The sequence below is a fragment of the Apteryx rowi genome, unplaced genomic scaffold (assembly GCF_003343035.1).
Source record: "Apteryx rowi isolate R43461 unplaced genomic scaffold, aptRow1 scaffold_246, whole genome shotgun sequence".
In the NCBI taxonomy this organism is placed as follows: Eukaryota; Metazoa; Chordata; class Aves; order Apterygiformes; family Apterygidae; genus Apteryx; species Apteryx rowi.
In genome coordinates this window covers 462491-474874 of record NW_020448819.1, presented here as the reverse complement: position 1 = coordinate 474874, position 12384 = coordinate 462491, and positions in this window count along the sequence as shown.

The following is a 12384-nucleotide window of genomic DNA, read 5'->3' as shown; positions in this document are numbered from 1 at the left end:
ACCAACAGATCAGGTACTGTCTGCAGTTCTGGAAATTATGAACAAGGAAACTGTCAATTTATAACTTGTTCCCAAGAGATGAGAAACAACACTACTCTAAAAAAAAAGCAAACTGTACAAAAATAAGCCAGTGCCCATTACTAGTTTCTCTGCATATGAACAACATAGCAAGGCCTCAGATATTATCTTACCTCTTGTGCCAAACAGTGATAACAAATACACATTTATTAGTTATAAACATAACCGATATGTAGCTGTTGCTTTCCCTGTGCTGTTTCATTATTTCTATAATTAGAATATGTAATAGCTTCCTCAAATCAATATATATGAACAACTGTACCCTAGGGCTCCCCAAACCTCGGCTATTCATCTATCTGTAATATAGTTGTGCTCTTTGGCATTTCACTCCAGAGGCTCTAGTTTCTCTGGAAATGCTACTTTGGCAAGAACATCTTTACACCCCACTAATAACAGTTTGCACTTTTAATACAATGTCTTCTGGCCAAGATCTCATCACACTCTATAACTAACAATTAATTAAGCCGCTCAGAGCCATTATGTTTGGCTGCCTCCCACACGCCGCGAGCTTCTCTGCAGAACGTTCCCTGCTGTGCTGCCGTCCTAGAATTAAATCACATTGCTTGTGGATAAAACATGTTATGGGCTTATATTAAGACAATTCAGCCTGTGGTGCTTTGCTAGTGTATTCTTATGCTTTCTGTGGTTCAAACACAGTGTCAAAACTTCCCTGAGTACTGTAGTGGGTTAAGCAGTATTTTCCTTTGCTAGGTGCTGGAAAGCTTTCCAGGTTATTGATAGTCACATAGTCACTTCTTCCACGTAACCTCCATGTTACCCGCTCCCAGACTGGCCAGTATACCTATGTAGAGACTTATTCTCTTCCCCTCTGGGTATCATCAGCAACATACTGAAAAGCTAGAGATTGCTAGTGTATCCCAAAACTTCTGTTGTAAATGTCACCAAACACATAGGGATAGAGAGTTAGTTACTTGGAAATCTCCCACACCTTCAGCCAGGTTAAGATGAAAACAAATAAGTATTTATTACCAAATCCAAACCAGAAATGTAATTACACTGGATCATAACAGAACAGGAGAGAAAAATGAAAGAAAATATCTGCTTCTGCTAGGATCCAAAAGGCTTTTATTTTCCTCTTTCTATCCAGCTAATCAGTTAGACACTTAGTTAATCCACAAGCTCTGTCCGTCTGTGTGCCAAAAACCTCAGGCTGTATTCACGGGCACTGGGAACTCTCACTTTCTTTTTGTTTTAATCCACCCTTTGGGATCCACCCAAAGGAAGAGATGCAAGTTGAGAGAGGGCAAAGACGCAGATAAAGCAGAAGAAAAGGAACAGGTGAGGGAAAAGGGGCAGCGCAGGATCTCACATTTCTCAGCCTGGCATCCTCATTCACTCAGGCAGTACCCCTATGTTGTTAGTGGAGCGTTAGAGGAAATTTTTGAGATGCACAGATGAAAGCGAAGTCATTGGATCAAAGCAGAGATGTGATTGCTTTTTTCCCTTCCCTGGGAACACTTTGGCCAGTTTTTCTCCAACTAAGGGTTTTTCTTTTCTTTTTTCCTTTTTTTAGGACTGACAAACAGTGTAATTGACAAAGTAGCTTTCCCTTTACTTAACAAATTAGACCCATTTTGAATTATGTATATTCAGTATCATAAATTTCTTGTTTCCAGGCAGGATCTCAGCACAGGCCTTAGCCTACAGTAGTAAATATTTTTGTGGGAGCTAATTCAGCTGCATGGACTCTGCTTTGCACTTTTCCTACCAACATTTACTGTCACAGACAATGGGAGTGTTTTATAAGATTCTTGTTAATTTTTCTAAAGCTAATATGCAGTTGATAAAGAGTTGTTAGTTCTCCTCCATGGTTATTACGTTATCACAAATTCCTGTCTCAGTCCTGTGCTCTGTTTACTTGCTATGTCACTATAACTGCTAATAAGGTCAGTGCTGTTTTGATAAAATATAAGCAGAAAAAAAAAAGTAATGGATTGTAGGAATTTTCTGTTTTTATTTCTCTGCCAAGTCATATCAGATTTGTTTTTCTTTTTAAAATTTGTACTGTAATGTACATTGGAAAGTTTGGGAACAGGAGCCTGGCTTTGCACTCTCCAAACACAGGCCTCTGCTTCATAAGCTAAGTTCATATTAACTTTTTAGGAATAATCTAATTGGTCTGATTTCATGCTGCCCTGAACCTACAGTTAATATTTATATGTGTACAGAATGGCTGTAAAATGTTTGCAGAGACTGCAAATCAGGTTGGGGGCACGTTGGAATTCTGCCCACTAAGACTGGTGGCAAGAGAAGTCCACTAGTCAAAACAGATAAAAATTGGACTGGTCTTTGGTCACGAATTCAGTGGGAACAGGACTGGGCTTAGAACTACTTGCAGATGAAATCTTTTAACTGAATTTTATTATAAACTATTTTCTTGAGATATGATCAGCATAGAAGCTTTTGCAACTTTTCAGGGAAAGCTGAAGAAGTTCTCAGAGGGTGAACGGTAGCAAATGGCAGGAAGAGTGTGGATTGATGGACAATTTGTCCATAGCAATGTTGATGTGAACAGACCTTACGCTGTTGCAACTGCTGGTTGTGCATTCCCCTTCCTAATCCTTCCTGCTATTACGCCATCACCATTTTCTTTTTGGCAGGGCAATGAATCAGACTGAGGAACTGATACGGCTGAGAAATAACTTATTTTTTTGCCAGATTATTCTACAGCACTATCAGTTCTTCTGCTGGGTTCATAGCACATGGAGCTGGGTGATGCAGACACAAGAATAAGTAGCTAGAAGCAAGAGCTGCTTATATCAGTTTATAAAATGCTGCTAGTGAATGCTGAACCATGTCCTAATTAGTAGTAAACAAAAGTTTATCCTTAAAAGAACAGGCCTTCCTTAACTTGGGCAAACAGAATAACAGGGAGTGGCTGGAAAGGGTAAGGTTCAATTTACTGCTCTGTGTTTAAGCTGTGCTAAGCTGTCAAACAGTCCCTTAGGAAATGCTGCAGCCAGGCACAACCAGTACAACTCATGCTAATCACAGGCAATGCCCAAAGAGGAGAAACTCTTAAAATGTATTATTTACTAAGAATATTTGTTAAGTGTATTTATTACAAAATGTTTGTCTGTTTATAAAATCCAGCATGCAACATTTGGCACCATTGATGGTTAGGAATGAGGAAAATGACACAAAAATGAAGAACATATTTAATATGGAGAAATATCACCTCCTAATTTACCAGGGTTGCATCCTACACACATCCTGAGCTATTTTCCAGACACCACTGAGAGCTTGTGTGGCTGAGCAGTTCTGTACAGGGTCTTATACTATGCTCATCACTGTGGTATCCAAATCCAGCATCGCGTTAAGTAGCGGCTAAATACACGTAGCCATAGGTAATGGCTATGTCTAAACTGTGGGACAGCAGCGCACTTCTCATTTCCCAGTTCCATAGCTGTAACTCATTTTATGTTGACTCAGGATTAAAAGTTAACCATGCGCCATGCCTCGCTTTCTCCATGCAATGGTTTCCACAGAAGGAAACCCAAGAGAAAGACTGGAAGGAACCTGGTCCCCAGTCTAGACAGTGTCTTGTGGGAAGTATCGATCATAGAGCAATCATGATGTAGACAATGAAACTAAGGTTTGTCATGTTCTCCCACAGGGAAAGAAGCACATAGTGCAGGGAAGTATTTTTGTTTATTTGGTTTGTGTTCAAACACTAATTTGCTCGGCTTTTGCTAAAGAAGAAATGTGGAGCACCAAGTGGCAGGGTGCGGGAAGCTCTTGAACTTCTGGGGATACGACTGCAAGCAACTCCTGCAGGATGACTTTTGTCTGAACAGAGACCTCTCAAATAGTTATTAACCATGATCTTTACTGTGAACATTTCATGTGGTTTTTACATACATGGGGTCTAGCAAAGCCTTGAAGATAAAGAACAAGAACTCAAATCTGAACCAGATTCTGAGGTAGCCAGAGTAGGTTGTGGAGGCCTGGTTTGTTGTGTCCTCATGTCTGTGAGTGTCTTTATACACTGATGCCTTCATGCCTGGTACCTTACACTGCTATAGTCCAGCCATGAGCTTGCACTGAGTAAGTTAGGCTTGCCATTGCTTGCCATTATGGAATAGCCACCTAGCCTAGATAACAGCAAGTTTGTGCTGTCAAATGAGAATTCAGCAGGAGTCCAAAGGTTGTTCTGAAGCACAGGTTGGACAGATTGTAGGGATGTGGGATCTTCAAAAAAAGAAGAATGAATACAGGGTTGTGAAGCCTTCAGAAGGCTTTTACCTGCCTTCCAGCATCGCTTCTGTCTTGCTTACATTCTGCTACACCTAATCGTTGAGGTCATCCAAGCCCCAAGTCTTCCTGGTGGCAGTGACATGGTCATGGCTTCAGGACAGGAAGAACTGTGCATCACCTCTGTGTTGTCTGACCATTTCAGTCAAGCAGTTCCATTGGTGGCTGCATGCAGACTTTTACAAGACTAGAGGTTGAACTGGCACTTGTGGAACTCTAAAATTCAGTGGCTATTGTGTATCGCATCTGCTAGGTGCTAGAAAGTTTCCAGGTTGCTAACAGTCACTGTATCATTAAGTCTCTAAACTGAGAAAACACAAACCAAAAAAAAAAGTAATGTAATGGCCATCTGAAAATCTTTAAAGCTAAATGATTCTGAGTACAGATTAAATTTTGCTTCCTAATGCTGAGTGCTAAGTACTGTCCCATATAGACAGAAAGTCCATTTTTATTCTAGCCTCAGAAAAAAATCATTCATCTTCTCTTAAAATACTATTTCACACATTGTGGGGACATTGGCAGAAAAGTAAGGAAAACTCTCATTGATTTTCTGAATAATTAAAATTTGGACATTCTAAAGCAAGCAAAAGAGATACATTCCTAACCTAGCACATAATTTTTTGTCTGAAGCGGAGCACAAATGATCAATTTCCATAGGAATCTGAATATGATTTGGCATTAATTCTGCCACATGTAAGCTAGTATGGAGCAGACTTCAAAAATTTTTCATTTTGCAAAGTGCTGTGTGTGCCCTCTATTGGAAACACATGATGGATTGCATTTTTTAATCTTAATTTTAAAGTCTGTTTTATAAATGCAAGGATAGTCAATGAAACATTTCTATGCTAAAACATAAGGAGGCAACATTTTGAAACAGTCAACACTTTAATATAGACCATTTTCCCCATTATTATTATATTGATGTCATTTATCTTGTTTAAACACTGGTTAAAACAGCTTAAGTGCTGATTACTATAGCAATGTAATGTATTTTGCATTTCTGTTTAAAAAGAAAAATGAAAAAGCTGTTTACCTTGCCCTGCCTCTCTGAAAAGAGGCAGCCACTGTCATAAAATACCCTACCAGCTGGACACGTCACTTTGTTTAATGGACAGGGCTAGCTTTTGCGTTGTGGAACTCCAAAAGCACAGCTCAGATGGGAGAGGGTAAAGACTGCGCTAAAACCATCTTTTTGCCTCCTAAATTATGGGCTGTGTCAGAAGCCAATATAAACCCAACAGCGCTGTGGTCAGCCTGGGGGGTGCTTTAACTTACTGTGGTGTTTTAGGGCTGCCAGGGGATGGCTCTAAAGATCAGAGTAGAGAAGAACACTGTCCCGGGCAGCCTGTGCCAACACTGCTCGTGTGGCTGCTTTTGCTCCTGTTCTTCTCTTCAGGTTTCAGCAGTTCTAGCTGGTTATCCTTAGTTTGCCATCAGGGCAAAATAGTTGGGTTACTATGTGTAGTAGCCTGTCATCCCTGCCCTAGTTTACTTGGATATTAAATGGGGAATATTAACAACTGCTTAAAGGTACTTGCCTTTGGAGGTGCTGAGTGAAAAATACTAACGTGGAGGCACTGGCACCTGCCCAGGAAGGTCCAAACCAGCAGGGCAGAGGAGATAAATTGCAAACCCTGTCCTCTGATCTGGGCTGGTTTGGTAAAAGCCCCTAACAAGAGCTGGGCTGGGGAGGAAAGAGCACAAGTATCCGATAAAAGCTAGGCCACTGGGAATAGCAGACTGAAAAAATCAAGAGATGCGCTTATGCTCGTTCTGAAGCATAATGGAAGGAATAATATCCTGGTAAAAAGGAAGCTACACAATAGCATTATCAATGTAATATCAACACAGAAGGTCACTGGAGAACAGGCTGAATTACTGAAGCTGATCAGAAACGCGCTATTGCTAAAGTGAAGACATACAGTGCAGGATGCTCAAAAGACAGATTTTGCCTTTAAACTAAGCCTTATTCAGCAGACTAAAATAAAAGACAAAGAGTCTTTTAGCATTATCTGTGGTCTATGAAGTGTGAGCATGATTTTTCTATTTAGTTAGCAATAAGTATTCACTTGCTTCTTGGCACAATGCTGAACTCATTTGTTCAGTTACAATAATGTACTGAATTTTTTTGAAGCTATGACCTTTTTGCAGGAAAAAATCTAGAAATCTTAAACTTTTTTTTGTACATTCATTGATAATAGAAAAAATTAAATAGAAATTTGAAATAAGATAGCTCAGGTTAAATGTACAGTTATGAAATGTTGCTTTGAAAAGTAAACCCTTTTGAATTTAACGTTATTTTCTTTCATGCTGTTTGCATTAAAGTTGTAATACAAATGATAGTTGATTGGAGCTCCTAACCTGCTTTATTTTTCATATATTGATTATAAAAGTTTTTAAAAGCTTTTTGTAAGTCTACCTATTATTTAAAAGCCAGTTTGTCACTTAAGTATCTTATGTAATCTTTTGTTATTTACAGTGTATGTTATTTACAGTATTTACATGTTAATCAAATTAATTCTATTTGTAATGGCAGACTTCCATAAAATGACAAAACTAGTAAAAATGCCCAAATAAGGGCAGAGTAAAGGAGACAGAATCTTTATGTTAGTGCTGGCTATTGCTTAAGGAAACAACAGAGAAGTTCAGAATGGATGTGTACCTCCAAATATCACAAAAACGATCTGGCAAAAACCAAGTGTGGTTAAGTGACAAGAGACACCCCAGTCTGAGAGTTGTCCTTCGAATTCTGGAATCCAGCTCCAAACCCAACTGCTCAGAGAAGCCTTAGGAATAATAAACTACAGCAGACAGTGAATAAGAAAGTACTTAGAAGGGCTGCTATGGCCCTAAATGGATCTGGGCGCTCCCAGTTCCCCCAGAGGTTAAAGGGAATAATCAAGCAAGATTAAGACAGTACTAGGGAGGGGAATGTTGCTTTCTCTATTTCAGTCCTAAACCAGGGAACATGATGGGAAGACAGCTATCCTTGGCCTGATCTTTTCTAGTAGTAAAAATTAAGCATTATTTCAGAATGAAGAGTAACCAAAAATTAGAGCAAACCTATCATTTAAAATGCCTAAGAGTCGTCATGCCCAGGTGGCCCCCAAAGAGGCTGACAGCACCCGCAGAGGAAGCAGTTAGGCTGTTAGCAAAAAGCTGCGGCTTTTCTGTTCGGTCTGGAGGGTAAAAATATTGCACCTATACTTAAATTATAACACTGCAGTGCAGTCTCCAGGCAATTCCAGTGAGAGCGATTTTGCCCAGGACATTAGGGTTGAAAAGGACAGATCACCAGAGTCACCCAAATGCCTCAGAATCAGCTAGAAGGCGGTATCAGTCCCCTAACTTACGACAACTGTCTCCACACCAAGGAGACTCTGAAAACATCCAAACGTCTAGGTCCAAATATTCCCGTGTGCACTTCCCAGGTGTGCCCTGACTCAGCCACAGAAAGGGGCTCCCGCATGCGCTAACCTGGCCACTGCCCTGCGCCCGTTGGTGCCTGCGGGAAGGAAACGGGTGCAGCGGCGGAAAGGGAGCCAGGACACGCTCGAACTAGGTTCCCGGTCTGGATAAAGATGTTGGAGCATGCTGCAATACACACCTGCAGCTCAATTTAGATACAGCCCGAGGGATGCCGTCACTGGAAGAACACAGAACCACTCTCTTTAGAGTACCTAAAACGTAGGCAGACAACGCAGAGACCCGGCACCTAGTAACTTTGTCAGGCACGGCACAATGTGACCCCTTACTGACTGTGGCATGGAAGGATCTGATCAGCAAAGATTCTGCAAAGAAACATCCTCTCTTGCTAATCTGCTATAAATACTTTCTTGATCTTGTCAAAATAGCAGTAAGGAAGAACTGATGGAGGTTATTCTCAGACTTTGAAAAAGCCTTCGCTATTACCCCTCACAAGAGACTACTACAAAAATTAAGAAAATTCCTTTTTTCTCTCCATGAAATCTGTTCAACTATTCAGTGTTCCAAACACGCAAGCGGTGGCATCTTCGCTGCTAAAGACCCATTGCATAGTGATACTAGCAAAGGTAGTAGAAAAGCCATTTATCTGTAGTTGCTGCTTTTCTGCTTGTTTGTCTAACACCCTTACACAGGAAATCCCAATTGTGAATAGGAACCAACTTCCAAATTAGACCATATACAAGTATCACAGCATCACCACAGATTGCTGCTTATATGCAGCGATGCTATGAGGGCCTCTCCAAAAAGTGAATTTGACATCTCTGGCCTATATACCTGGAAGAAAAGCCAGCTCCTTTTTCCAAAAAGGTGATTTAGTTAGCTATTACATCACTTTTATTCTTCACTACTCAATTTTAAAGGTATTCCAAACTCAAGAGCTGATATACTAAACATCTTGCAGTGAAATCACTTTAAAAACCACATTAATTTCAAGTGAAGTGAAGAGCTACAGTGGACTCTGTGTTGGACATCACAAACTCAAATTATTTGTATTAAGCCTGAACAGACTAAACATGCTTTTGATACTTAGCTGTTGATTTAGTTATTCTTTAACTTGTCTAGACTGTTTCTGAAACAATGAATTATTCAGTGGCTTCCCATTCTGTCATGCAGCTAACCCATATCTCTGTGATAGAGATTTATTTCCAATAGTGAATACTGTATTCACTACACATGTAGATTAGCAGACTCATTATATAACCATGTTTATAAAACTCACATAGTATTGAAGGCAAGAATAAAACATCTAAGGCCAAGATGATACATACACATATAAATAGATATATATAGGTACCCATAGATAGAGAAATCCTGTAGGTTATATAGATATACAGGTGTGTGTGTGTCTATATATAGATATGAATATATATGTGTCTGTATATATATATGTGTGTGTGTGTGTGTGTGTGTGTGTGTATGTGCATATATATATATATAAAATCTTAATTTCAGATGTTATGTCCTTGCCTCTGATGCTGCCTGACATTTTTTTCCAGGTCATCTAAAACCAATCACAAAAAGTAGATGTAAAGGTAATCACAAACTCCAGCTTTGTCTAATTCACATACTATCAGTGATTCATTTTTTTCAGACTACAAGGAAGACTACTTAGAATATCATTTTACCAGTACCTAGAAATATCTTTACACAATGTGATCACCTTACATTAAATCATACCACTTCATAAAGTTGGTTGTAATAATACTCCCCCATTTGAATAAAATACCAGCACTCAATTAAGTATTTAATTAGCCATGGCTGGTATTCCATTCATTTCACAAAACCAGAAGGAGTCTATAGCCTTACTGCTCACAAAGCAGTGATGATTGGCACTGAATAAGCGTGGCTCAAATCTACTGTTTCCGTCCTTGCGAGACCCCGGTGTGTCAGTGAGATTAGGCGCTCGCCTCTGCACAGCTTGCAGGCGCATTAACCTACCCCAGCCTAATTCTCCCCGAGAGGCCAGAGTGCGACCGCGCAGGCTGCAAGCACCGCGGTGCCCTGCCAGGAGGCACCTTGAGGCGTGGGCTGCTGCAGCCCTGAGTTTTACCCGTTTTAGTTGCGGAGCCAGCTAGTGCGCTCCTCTCAGACAGAGATGTGAGCTCCTGCCCTCTCTCCTGCCCAGCCTTTCCCCTCTGCACATAGTAACAACTGGTAAACTGACAAAGGCTTAATCTTAAGTTCTGAATCAGATATCCTCTTAATCACAGTATGTGCTATAAATATGTGAGCACTGAGTCTAGGATGAGATAATTTTACAGGAGAGAGGAGGAGAAGGAAACCAATTGTGATTTCTTACATAGGTCTGTCTGATCAGACTTCCTTCTTTCTTTGCTTAGAGAGAGATTTTGAACATAATAGCTGCATTTTTTAAATATAGAATACAGAGAGATTACATACACTTACATACATTGTAGTAGGTTTTACATATATGCTCTGGATAAATTTACTTTTTCATAGATGGAATGAGCTCTGGAGTCACAAGAGACATTGTTTTACCCAGTCTGTTAATCTTTTACACTATTTTGCTCAGATCCTTCTTATTCTATCCAGAGTATACTTAATGCAATAAACGTCCATAATCCCAAAATGCAAATTTTGCAGCATTTTCAACTTACTGCACACACTGATTTTCACACAGGATTGTGCTTTCCCCACTTTGTCTCTCTTTCCTCCCTCTCCAATAAGCTTACTCTTCACTCCCCTATGCCCAACATAGGAATAAGACTTGGGCAATGTTTCTATTCCTGTCTTTGCCACTGACTCACTGTATAGTTTCCTGTGCATTTACATCTTGTGGTTGGATTTTCTGGTATCTAAGAAGGTGAATGCATCTGTCAATGTTTTCTCTAGAATCAGGGTATTCACAATGTCTCGCTCTGCAAGGATTCTCCTGCGTTTAGTAAGGGCTGAGTGCCCACTGCACCCTGTCTATCAATAAGGCTATTAAGAGGGCTTCTTATGTCTATCCAGATGCCTATTTTAATTATAACTGTAAGAAATTCAAGTCTTTGAGATCTCTACCTCTTAGCTGCATTTGACTTTGGCCAAGAGCCTCATAATCTTGAGTCTGAGCACCCACACAAAAGCATATGCGCACAGAGCAGCATGATCACTTCCCTTTTTAATGAATGCTAAGAAAGAGATAGAAATTTTAATTCAGAATGTTTGTAAAGTATAACGGAGTCCTGGGAACTGGAGATACATAGAGACACTCAAAACAGTTGTTTTTATTAGACGGATAACGCTAGCTACTGTCTGCTACAGAGCCCTGTAGTACTACTGTCTGTTGAGTATGCAAAAGCATTGCTCTTTCCTCTTCAGTACTATATTGCCTGGACTCTACCTGCTGTCCCCTTCATAATTCTTTACAAGAATATCCTGTTCTTAGCCCATTTTATTGATTGTTAAATAGGAACAAATACATTTGAGTAAAATTAGCAAGTGTGCAAGTGTGTAGATAGGTCTTACAGACTAAGATTTAGTCCTTTCTTAGGGTTACAATGAAAGTCAGAGAGCCACTACAGTTTGCAATGTCAGTAAAATCCATGTATGTTTGCAAGTAAGACAAGGTGTGAAGTAGGCTCTTATTTTACAGCCTATGTTAACAGCTACTACTTTTATAAGAAAAGTATAATATTTTATCAGAGAAGATTGTAGATAAATTGTTTGAATTATGAGCTAGTTTTATAGTCAAACTCATTAACAAGAAATGTATTCCAGTTTCCAGTGTTGTATCAGGGATAACACAATGGGCTTCACTGTGAAGTCTGTGGTCTCCAAGGCACAAAGCAACTAGACTCTTAAAAAACATGACTAAATATTAACAATCTGTTTTGAACTGATACAGGCTAGCTTATCTTAAATATGTTGATTTTTACAGGATAAGCTGCCAGCTTTACTGTTCTAAATTTATTTTTTTAAATTTCCAGTCTCTGTTCTAATCATCAAGAATGTCATAACAGTATGATGGAAATCAGATACTTACCGGCTTAAAAATTATTTATAGTGGCACTAGCGGATAAAGTAATTTTAATTAGCCGGTAGAATAGAAAATATAAAATACCTCATCTAAAAAAAAAGTACCTGTTTACCATATTAATTGAATTATATGAGCTGATCTTTTCCACTCACATCCCAGTCTCTTTTTTTTTCATGTCAGGATTACCATACAAATTCTTCCAAAATAAAGGATTATACCCTATTTGCATTAGGACATTTTATTGAAAATAGGCTGTAAGTGTATGAAGGACACATTTATATGATAACACACATATAATTATAAACGCAAATGGGAGAGTACAGAAATACATCAGAAAACACCTTTGCTGACATACGCAGAGGCAGCTTGTGGGTGCTCGCGTCTGAGGAAATGTGTCAACCACCTTCTGCCAAAATATCGAAAAGACAGAACGAGAGATGCCTTAGGCGTCTATGTGCTTGCTTTTGTAACACAGGATTTCAATTAAAAAAAAACAACAAAAAAACCAAAAAACAAAGAGCAAAACGTGTTTTAACGAAAAGAGAGCTGCGGCGCGCGAAGGC